The 10483-nt window shown below is 42.0% G+C and overlaps 1 non-coding gene across 1 annotated transcript; it reads left to right on the top strand.

The window, feature by feature from the left end:
- Positions 1–10191: 10191 nt before the first annotated feature.
- Positions 10192–10263, top strand: TRNAC-ACA (transfer RNA cysteine (anticodon ACA)). The gene has a single exon. It is a non-coding gene; the product is annotated as a tRNA-Cys (tRNA).
- The last annotated feature ends 220 nt before the right edge of the window (positions 10264–10483 follow it).

Here is a 10483-nt window from a genome sequence, read left to right as displayed (position 1 = left end):
TTCTATGGATGCATATGATTAGGCTGGGCCCACCAGGATAATTCAGGATAATCTTCCCATTTAAAGGTCATTATGCTCAATCACGTCTGCAGTGTTCATGGAAGGAAATATATTCACTGGTTCTGGGTATTAGGGGATAAACATCTTTGTGAGGAGGTGTACTATTCTGTCTACCACAAGGATGGGTCTGGAAAACTTTGCCTACTTCTTAGCTTTCTCTCCTGGGCTTCCCAGGTAGTGCAATAGTAAAGAATCCATCTGCCAGTGCAGAAGATGCAAGAGACATGAGTTCGATCCCTGGGTCAGAAAGATGCCCTGGAGAAAGAAATGGCTACCGGCTCCAGTATTCTTTCCTGGGAAATTCTTTGGACAGAGGAGCCTGGTGGGTACAGTCCATGGAATTGCAAAGAATCAGACTTGCCTGAAGTACTAAGCGCACACACACGCACAGGTCTCCTGATCTTGGGAAATAATTGCTAATTTTCCACATCGCTCCCTAGATCAGATCTGAAGGTCAGGATGAAGATGAAGCCCAGGAAAGCTCTGAGCTACTAGTAGACAGATTCTGACCTACCACCAAATGGTTTTTGGCCTACCAGCCTTCTCAGTGTCCCTTTAAAGCAATTTGTAGTCTGTTATCCTGTATCATTAACCTAATTAGTGTAATTGCACCCAATTACGTAATCAGTATAAATACATGAAGAATCACATAATTAGACGATGTAATTAGGTAATTAATAGATGATGTGGGAAAAATCCACAGAAAACATTCTGAAATGGACATGGCGCCTGTATGAGGCAGGCGAATTGCTAACTTCAACATCTCAGCCAACTCCCTTGGTGGGGAAGAGAGATCCACAAATTAATTAGAATCTGAAGCATAAAATTGTTGTTCTAAAAAATGATACCTTGTATCAGGTCCCTCCACCTCCAATTTGATAGCTCTATGTCCACAGGTTCTCTCTCTGTGTTGTTCCTGAAGAGAGAAATTTCCCTCACAAAGCTGAGTAGGATGAAAAAATCTAGCTCAACGGAAACCAGATTTGACACTGAGTCTATAGATAGGATGAGACTGTTATTAAGGCCATGTCTGTGTGACCAAAATAACCAGACTGCGGCAGACACAGCTTTGGTCTGCTGAGTTGACAGTCTTCTCAGCTGATTCTCACTGAGACAGAGTCAGCCTGAACATGAGCACGTGTAGCTTAAGCAGACCCAGCAACTCATGGGAGTTCAGTGGAATAAGAGGTTTTGCCAATTTGAGCTTCAAATTTGTCCACTTCTTTTTCTTTCTGGGCATCCAGCCTGAGCTCCTTGCATCCTCTCTGCCCCACTTCCTCCAGTCTGTTCTCCAGAGCTGCAGTAGTCTTAAGATCACCTCAATCCACTGCCAAAATATTCTCATGGAGAAAACCCACATCTTTACCTTTGCCTACAAAGCCTTATGTGGATTTCTCTGGTGGCTCAGTCGGTAAAGAATCTGCCTGCAATGCAGGAGACCTGAATTCAATCCCTGGGTTAGGAAGATCCCCAGGAGAAGGGGATGGCTACCCACTCTAGTATTCTTGCCTGGAGAATCCCATGGACAGAGGAGCCTGGTGGGCTACAGCCCATAGGGTTGCAAAGAATCAGACACAACTGAACAACTTACATGGCACACTGGAAAAGCCTTATGAGATCAGGCCTCTGCTTACCCCTCAAGCTTTTCTTGCACCTTCTCCCAAAATGTTGTGTCTGCATTGGTTTTTCTACCATGTCTTCAAATGGGCTAAATTCTCTCCCACTTCAGAGCTTTCCTATAAGCTTTTCCCTCAGCTTGGAGCATGATGTCCCCTGTCTTTTCCTGGCTGAATCCATCCACTCCCTAGGCTCCTGGTTCCTTAGAGAAGCTTTCTATCATCCCTTAATTTAAAACATTTCCTCATTAAAATCTCCCATAACACATTATACCTTTTCTTCCTGATATGCATCACCATCTGTAATTCTGCATTTATGATCTGCAATATTATTTTATGATCTAATCCTTCCCATTCACTAGATTATAAATTTCATGAAGACAACAGCCATGGTTTATTCTGTTTACCTCGGAACCCCATGTATCCAGTACATAATAGAAACTCAACAAATTATTGTGAAATGAATAATGTATTGAAATTGGGAACTCTGAATAACAATCAGTAGTTATCACATCAGTGGTCAGGGTCAATTTAGGCGAATAGGATGAGAAGCTGGAATAGGGGTTCCTGTACCAGAGACAAAAGCATTTAAACAGCAGTTGCAGGGGAACCTGTGATTCACTGGATGATGACCATTGTCTCCTCCTCATAACTTCAACCACAAAGTTTTCCAAGTGAAGAACATCCAACTTCTATTAATTTACAGTTGTGATCAGGTTTCGTCTTTCACTTCTTCTTTTCATTTTAGCCTGTTTTCTAGAGAGAAACCTATGGAGCTTGGGTTATTGATCAAATGAAGACACATCATTAAATTGGTTTTTATCTTCTGCCTTGCATTGCACATTCCAGAGAGAGGCAATGGGGACTTTGAGGTGGTCCACTAGTGGAGGTGATGGAATTCCAGTTGAGCTGTTTCAAACCCTGAAAGATGATGCTGTGAAAGTGCTGCACTCAATATGCCAGCAAATTTGGAAAACTCAGCAGTGGCCACAGGACTGGAAAAGGTCAGTTTTCATTCCAATTCCAAAGAAGGGCAATGCCAAAGAATGCTCAAACTACCGCACAATTGCACTCATCTCACACGCTAGTAAAGTAGTGCTCAAAATTCTTCAAGCCAGGCTTCAGCAATACGTGAGCCATGAACTCCCTGATGTTCAAGCTGGTTTTAGAAAAGGCAGAGGAATGAGAGATCAAATTGCCAACATCCGCTGGATCATGGAAAAAGCAAGAGAGTTCCAGAAAACATCTATTTCTGCTTTATTGTCTATGCCAAAGCCTTTGACTGTGTGCATCACAATAAACTGTGGAAAATTCTGAAAGAGATGGGAATACCAGACCACCTAACCTGCCTCTTGAGAAACCTATATGCAGGTCAGGAAGCAACCGTTAGAATTGGACATGGAACAACAGACTGGTTCCAAATAGGAAAAGGAGTATGTCAAGGCTGTATATTGTCACCCTGCTTATTTAACTTCTATGCAGAGTACATCATGAGAAGTGCTGGACTGGAAGAAACACAAGCTGGAATCAAGATTGCCAGGAGAAATATCACTAACCTCAGATATGCAGATGACACCACCCTTATGGCAGAAAGTGAAGCGGAACTAAAAAGCCTCTTGATGAAACTGAAAAAAGAAAGCGAAAAGTTGGCTTAAAGCTCAACATTCAGAAAACGAAGATCATGGCATCCGGTCCCATCACTTCATGGGAAATAGATGGGGAAACAGTGGAAACAGTGTCAGGCGTTATTTTGGGGGGCTCCAAAATCACTGCAGATGGTGACTGCAGCCATGAAATTAAAAGACACTTTCTCCTTGGAAGAAGAGTTATGACCAACCTAGATAGTATATTCAAAAGCAGAGACATTACTTTGCTGACTAAGGTCCATCTAGTCAAGGCTATGGTTTTTCCAGTGGTCATGTATGGATGTGAGAGTTGGACTGTAAAGAAAGCTGAGTGCCGAAGAATTGATGCTTTTGAACTGTGGTGTTGGAGAAGACTCTTGAGAATCCCTTGGACTGCAAGGAGATCCAACCAGCCCATTCTGAAGGAGGTCAACCCTGGGATTTCTTTGGAAGGAATGATGCTAAGGCTGTAGCTCCAGTATTTTGGCCACCTCATGCGAAGAGTTGACTCACTGGAAAAGACTCTGCTGCTGGGAAGGATTGGGGGCAGCAGAAGGGGACAACAGAGGATGAGATGGCTGGATGGCATCACGGACTCAATGAACGTGAGTTGGAGTGAACTCCAGGAGATGGTGATGGACAGGGAGGCCTGGCGTGCTGCGATTCATGGGGTCACACAGAGTTGGACATGACTGAGCGACTGAACTGAACTGAACTATCTGGTGATGTCGAGATAGGAGCGGATTAGTCTCCGTTACAAGCAACAGGAAGAGTTTTTTTTAAATGGGTGGATCAGTCAGAATGGCTATCATCAAAAAATCCACAAACAGCAAATGATGGAGAGGATGTGGAGAGAAGGGAACCCTCCTACACTGTTGCTGGGAATGTAAATTAGTGCTGCCATATGCAAAACAGTATAGAGGTTCCTTAAAAAACTAAAAGCAGAGCTAACATATGACCCTGAAAGCCCACTCCAGAGAAAAACATGATCTGAAAGGATGCATGCACCCCAGTGTTCATTGGACCATTGTATACAACAGTCTAGACATGGAAGCAACCTAAATGTTCATATGAAGATGTGGTACATATATACAATGGGATATTACTCAGCCATTAAAAAGATTGAAATAATGCCATTTGCAGCAACATGGATAGACTTAGAGAGTGTCATACTAAGTGAAGTAAGTTAGACAGAGGAGAAATATCACATGACATCCTTTATATGTAGAATCTAAAAAGAAATGATACAAATGAACTTGCTTGCAAAACAGAAACAGACTCACAGACTTAGAGAATAAACATGATGCCAGGGTAATGGGATAGTTAGGGAGTTTGGGAAGGACACGTACACACTGCTCTATTTGAAATGGAAAACCAACAAGGACCTACTGTATGACACATGGAACTCTACTCAATGTGATGTGCCAGCCTGGATGGGAGAGTGGTTTAGGGGAGAATGGATATGTGTATATGTATGGCTGAGTCCCTTCACTATTCATGTGAAACTGTCACAACATTGTTAATCAGCTATACCCCAATATAAAATAGAAGTTTCAAGTTTGAAAGAAGAAATACTTCTTAAGCAAAAAAAAAAAAAAAAAGGTGGACTTTTTTGAGGGAAGGATGTTCAAGTCACAAAAAGTAGTCGACTCTTGTTTCCAAACACTGAACTAAGCTAAATCAAGAACAACATTAGACTGACTCATCACTTTTCATTCACTGTTATTGCATTTATAGTCACTTCTCTGATAAGCACTGAACATTTTGTAATAATTTCATTCTTTGATTTATTCTTAACTACATTGATATTTATTCTGTAGTAAATATGTACCAAACACTTCCTACTTGCTTGGAACTCTGCAGGTCACTGTAATGCACAAAATCCTCCTTTAAGCAACCTATCTTCTTCCCCCAAAATCAGAACTCTGAGTTAGCCTCTGAGGATAATGTTACCGTATAAGGAGAGTCAAAGAAGACCCTTCCTTGTGGGCCTCGGTTCTTGGTAAGGACACAGAGAAAAATCTGAGGTCTTACCTGTGGCAAAAACAAGTTTATTGAAGAAAGAACAGAAAGAACACCTCAAGGGAGAGGTGGGCCAAGCCAAGAGAGGCACTGGCACTGATATAATGAGGTAGGGGGTTTTTCAAGACAGAACTTTTACATATTCATCTAGACAGGCGTGGACTGACAGTTTTGATTGACAGTTGCAAGTTACATAACAACAAGCTCTACTGCGCATGTCTTTCTCATAATTCAATCTGTTATAATCAGATGTATGTATGTATAGAATATTTATGAACCCTTAATAGGCTCCCGCTGCCTAAGGTCACTTGAGGACACAGCTGTGCCTCAAGGGTACATGCGCTGGAGTTGAAAAAGGCTCTGTGGTTATTTTGCAGTGTATCTGTGAGCTCTCCTGGGCAGCATAGAGGCATTTTGGGGTTGGGTTTAGAGATAAGTTTGAATCATTTTTGGCTAGGTCACCCCTTTTAGCTCAAGCCTAACTTCTTACCTAACAGATAACTAGGAATGTTCTCAGACAGATAAATGACTGTTGTTATGTCTGGATTTATAAGCTGTGCCAGAGAACACAGATGGTATGTTTATTGGATTGGTGTGACTGAGACAGACATGGTCCCCTTTCTTAGAGGACTTACAGTCTAGCTGACACAATAGACTATCAAGCAAGTAAAATTCTAGTTGAATTCGATGATCAGTTTGATTAGTTTTCTGTGATTGTTGTTTTCTTTCTGTCTGCCCTCTGAGGGATAAGGATAAGAGGCTTATGGAAGCTTCCTGATGGGAGACACTGACTGAGGGGGAAACTGGGTGTGGTTCTGATGGGCGGGGCCATGATCAATAAATGTTTAATCCAATTTTCTGTTAATGGGTGGGGCCATGTTCCCTCCCTGTTGTTTGACCTGAAACCAAACTATGGTCGAGGTAATGAAGTTAATAGCCACCTCCTTCAAAAAGTCTCATGTATTCACTGCTGCACTCAGTGCTCCTGACCCTGCAGCAGGCCCCTGCCACCACCTCCATCTCTGCTGGAGACTCCTGGACACTCACAGGCAAGTGTGGGTCAGTTTCTTGTGGGGTCACTGCACCTTTCTCCTGGGTCCTGGTGTGCACAAGGTTTAGTTTGTGCCCTCCAAGAGTCTGTTTCCCCAGTCCTGTGTAAGTTCTGGCAGCCTTATGGAAGGGTTAATGGCGACCTCCTCCAAGAGAGCTTATGCCACACCCAGGTCTGCTGCATCCAGAGCCCCTGCTCTTGTGGCAGGCCACTGCTGACCTGTACCTCTGCAGGAGACACTCAAAAACTCAAAGGCAGGTCTGGCTTAGTCTCTGTGGGGTCTCCTGTTGTGCACAGGTTTTGTTTGAGCCCTCCAAGCATATCTGGTGGGTGTGGGGTTTGATTCTAAATGTGATTTCGCCTCTCCTACCATCTTGCTGGGGCTTCTCCTTTGCCATTAGAGGTGGGGTATCTTTTTTTGGTGGGATCCAATAGTCTCCTTTCAATGATTGCTCAGCAGTGAGTTGTAATTTTGGAGTTCTCACAGGAGAAGTTGAGCACACGTCCTTCTACTCCACCACTCTATTTGATAACCAAAAGAGATGTCCTTTTCATTATAGGGGACTGGAATGCCAAAGTAGAAAGTCAACAAATACCTGGAATAACAGGAAATTTTGTCTTTGGAGTACAAAATGAAGCAGGGCAAAGGCTAACAGAGTTTTGCCAACAGAATGCACTGGTTATAGCAAACACACTCTTTTTAACAACACAAGAGAAGATTCTACACATGGACATCACCAGATGGTCAATACTGAAATCAGACTGATTATATTCTTTGCAGCCAAAGATGGAGAAGCTCTATATAGTCAGCAAAAACAAGACTAGGAGCTGACTGTGGCTCAGATCATGAACTCCTTATTGCAAAATTCAGACTTAAATTGAAGAAAGTAGGGAAAACCACTAGACCATTCAGGTATGACCTCAATCAAATCACTTATGATTATACAGTGAAAGTGACAAATAGATTCAAGGGGTTAGATCTGATAGACAGAGTGCCTGAAGAACTATGGGTGGAGGTTTGTAACATTGTACAGGAAGCAGTGATCAAGACCATCCCCAAGAAAAAGAAATGCAAAAAGGCAAAATGGTTGTCTGAGGAGGCCTTACAAATACCCAAGAAAAGAAGAGACGCTAAAGGCAAAGGAGAAAAGGAAAGATATCAGCTTCTGAATGCAGAGCTCCAAAGAATCACAAAGAGAGATAAGAAAGCCTTCCTTAGTGATCAATGCAAAGAAATAGGGGGAAATAATAGAATGGAAAAGACTAGAGATCTCTTCAAGAAAGTTAGAGATAGAAAGGGAATATTTCATGCAAAGATGGGCTCAATAAAGGACAGAAATGGTATGGACCTAACAGAAGCAGAAAATATTAAGAAAAGTGGCAAGAATACACAGAAGAGCTATACAAAAAAGAACTTAATGACCCAGTAACCACAGCGGTGTGATCATTCACCTAGAGCCAGACTTCTTGGAATGTGAAGTCAAGTGGGCCTTAGGAAGCATCAGTACGAACAAAGCTAGTTGAGGTGATGGAATTCCAGTTGAGCTCTTTCAAATCCTAAAAGATGATGCTGTGAAAGTGCTGCACTCAGTGTGCCAACAAATTTGGAAAACTCAGCAGTGGCCACAGGACTGGAAAATGTGTTTTCATTCCAGTCCCAAAGAAAGGCAATGCCAAAGAATACTCAAACTACCATACAATTGCACTCATCCCACAAATTCTGAGCTAGCAAAGTAACACTCAAAATTCTCCAAGCCAGGCTTCAACAGTACATGAACTGTGAAATTCCAGGTGTTCAAACTGGATTTAGAAAAAGCAGAGGAAGCAGAGATCAAATTGCCAGCATCTGTTGGATCATTGAAAAAGCAAGAGAGTTCTAGAAAAAACATCTAATTGTGCTTTATTGACTATGCCAAAGCCTTTGTGTGGATTACCACAAACTGTGGGACATTTTTAAAAAATGAGAATACCAGACCACTTTACCTGCCTCCTGAGAAATCTGTACACAGGTCAAGAAGCACCAGTTAGAACTGGACATGGAACAACAGACTGGTTCCGAATTGGGAAAGGAGCACTTCAAGGCTGTATATTGTCACCCTGCTTATTTAACTTACATGCAGAGTACATCATGTGAAATGCTGGGCTGGATGATGCACAAGTTGGAATCGAGATTGTTGGGGAAAATATCAATAACTTCAGATATGCAGAGGACACCACCCTTTAGCAGAAAGTGAAGAACTAGAGAGCCTCTTGATGAAAGTGAAAGAGGACAGTGAAACAGCTGACTTAAAACTCAACATTAAGAAAACTAAGATCATGGCATCTGGTCCCACCATTTCATGACAAATAGATGGGAAAACAATGGAAATAGTGAAAACTTTATTTTTTCGCACTCCAATATCACTGCAGATGGTGACTGAAGCCAGAAAATTAAAAGACGCTTGTTCCTTGGAAGAAAGGCTATGACCAAGCTAGACAGCATATTCAAAAGCAAAGACATTGCTTTGCAAACAAAGGTCCTTGTAGTGAAAGCTATGGTTTTTCCAGTATTCATGTAAGAATGTAAGAATTGGACCATAGAGAAAGCTGAGCACTGAAGAATTGCTGCTTTTGAACTTGGTGCTGGAAAAGACTCTTGAGAATCCCTTTGATTGCAAGGAGATCAAATCAGTCAATCCTAAATGAAATCAGTCCTGAATATTCATTGGGATGAATGAATGAATGGATGAATATGCTGAAACTGAAAGTCCAATACTTTGGCCACCTGATTCGAAGAACTGACTCACTGAAAAAGACCCTGATACTGGGCAAGATTGAAGGCAGGAGCAGAAGGGGATGACAGAGGATGAGATGTTTGGATGGCATCACCAAACTCGATGACATGAGTTTGAGCAAGCTCCTGGAATTGGTGATGGACAGGAAAGCCTGGTGTGCTGCAGTCCATGGGGTCACAAAGAGTTGGACATGACAGTGAATGAACTGAACTGTGATGAGTATTATGCTAGAGGGAATATAGGGTGCTATCATAACACATTTTAGGGGAATTTCATCTAGTCTAGGGTCTTGAGGAAAGGCTCCTAGAAAAATGAATATTTAAACAGATTTACCAGCAAGATAGAGCTTTGTAATGTCAAGTGATGCTTGGTATGAGCAATTTTGAAGGGGAAGTGAAGTGAAGTGAAAGTCACTTAGTCATGTCCTAGTCTTTGTGACCCCATGGACTATAGAGTCCATGTAATTCTCCAGGCCAGAACACTGGAGTGGGTAGCCTTTTCCTTCTCCAGGGGATCTTCCTAACCCAGGGATCAAACTCAGGTCTCCTGCATTGCAAGTTGATTCTTTACCAGGTGAGCTATCAGTGAAGCCCCTTTGAGTGGGAAGCTGAGATGTATATGTAGTGATAATGATGCAGGCATTGGGAGCCATGTTCAAAATACTGGAACTGAGAAGGCACATGGAATTCTGTGTGTGGTTCTTTAACAAAGGTGAATATAGAAGGATGCTGCTGTAGAGACTGCAAATGAGAATTATGGAGGGAAGCTTGTTAGAGTCTATCTTTTCTACCAACTCACTTTTTCTCTTCAAATTCCTATATTTGAGTGGAAGGAGAGACATATGATTGATCTATAAATTTCTAGGGAAAGAGGATCTTTCCCCTGCCCCTACCAAAAGAAGAAACTTCTTAAAACAAGAGCACTCCTATTTAATATTTTATTCACATAAAATTTTTATACTTTATAAGCACAAAATATTTAATGTCTTATACTTCCTAATTTATATTTCCCATATCTTTTAGTATAATATAAGGTAAAGGACTTCCCTGGTGGCTCAGAGGGTAAAGCGTCTGCTTACAATGCAGGAGACCCAGGTTCGATCCCTGGGTTGGGAAGATCCTCTGGTGAAGGAAATGGCAACCTCACCAGTACTCTTGCCTGGAAAATCCCATGGATGGAGGAGCGTGGTAGGCTACAGTCTATGGGGTAGCAAAGAGTTGGACACGACTGAGTGACTTCACTTTCACTTTCAAGGTATATAAAGTTTGATTGATTATATGGCAATCTAGATTAGGTTTTATCTTTATTGGCATTCCATTTGTATCAGCATTAGAA

This window comes from Ovis aries, chromosome 1 (assembly GCF_016772045.2).
Source record: "Ovis aries strain OAR_USU_Benz2616 breed Rambouillet chromosome 1, ARS-UI_Ramb_v3.0, whole genome shotgun sequence".
Classification (NCBI taxonomy): Eukaryota; Metazoa; Chordata; class Mammalia; order Artiodactyla; family Bovidae; genus Ovis; species Ovis aries.
Note: the sequence above shows the minus strand (reverse complement) of the source record. Positions and strands in the feature narration are given on the sequence as shown.